We start from the raw sequence: 1,079 nt of genomic DNA, 5'->3' as shown, positions 1-1,079 counted from the left end.
TGCGTGTGTGTGATGTGCAGGTCTGTGTGTGTGCGTGTGTGAGATGTGCAGGTCTGCGTGTGTGTGTAATGTGCAGGTCTGTGTGTGTGCATGTGTGTGATGTGCAGGTCTGTGTGTGTGCGTGTGTGTGATGTGCAGGTCTGTGTGTGTGCGTGTGTGTGATGTGCAGATCTGTGTGTGTGTGTGATGTGCAGGTGTGTGTGTGTGTGATGTGCAGGTCTCTGTGTGTGTGTGTAATGTGCAGGTCTGTGTGTGTGTGTGTGATGTGCAGGTCTGTGTGTGTGTGTGTATGATGTGCAGGTGTACTGTGTGAGCATACACAGAGGTCAGAGAACGGCATCATGCCCTCCTCTCTCACTCTTTACTCTGTTCTTTGAGGCATCATCTCTCTTTGCAACTGGAGCTCATCTTCTGCAGCCAGGCTGCCAGCCAGTCCTCCCGCCCACCTCCCACGGCACACACAAGGAGCCAGTCCTCCTGTCCACTTCCTACAGCACACACAAAGCTGCACCCAACCCAGGTGTTGGACTTCATACCCAGGTCTCACAGCCATGAGCTAAGTTCTCTTACCACAGAACCATCTCTTCAGACTTACTTTCTACTGTGACTCTTTCTGATCCTAGGACAGCTCAGACAGGTCTTAACTTCCAAATACTCGGGGAGTTTTCAAATTTTTTGTTGATGGGTATTGAATACTAATTTAATTTCTCTATGGTTGTAGGGCAATCTTGATGCAATTTTAATATTTTAAAAATTGAGATTTATAGCCTGGCATGCTAGCGGACACCTTTAATTCCAGGACTCGGGAGGCAGAGGCAGGTGAATCTCTGAGTTAGAGGCCAGCCTGGTCTACAGAGTGAGTTCCAGGACAGTCACGGCTACACAGAAAAACCCTGTCTCAGAAAAAATAAATAATAATTGAGATTTATTTTAGGACCTCGTATATCAGCTATTTAAGAAAATGTTCTATATATGCTTGAAAGAAAACCGCATTCTTGCAGTGTTGGGTAGCATTGTTAGGTCATGATGGTTAATGTTCAAGTCTCCTACAGCCTTTTACATTGTTGGGTAGCATTGTT

The sequence above is a fragment of the Microtus ochrogaster genome, unplaced genomic scaffold, assembly GCF_000317375.1.
Source record: "Microtus ochrogaster isolate Prairie Vole_2 unplaced genomic scaffold, MicOch1.0 UNK99, whole genome shotgun sequence".
Classification (NCBI taxonomy): domain Eukaryota; kingdom Metazoa; phylum Chordata; class Mammalia; order Rodentia; family Cricetidae; genus Microtus; species Microtus ochrogaster.
The sequence above is the reverse complement of the archived record's forward strand: the minus strand, read 5'-3'. Positions refer to the sequence as shown.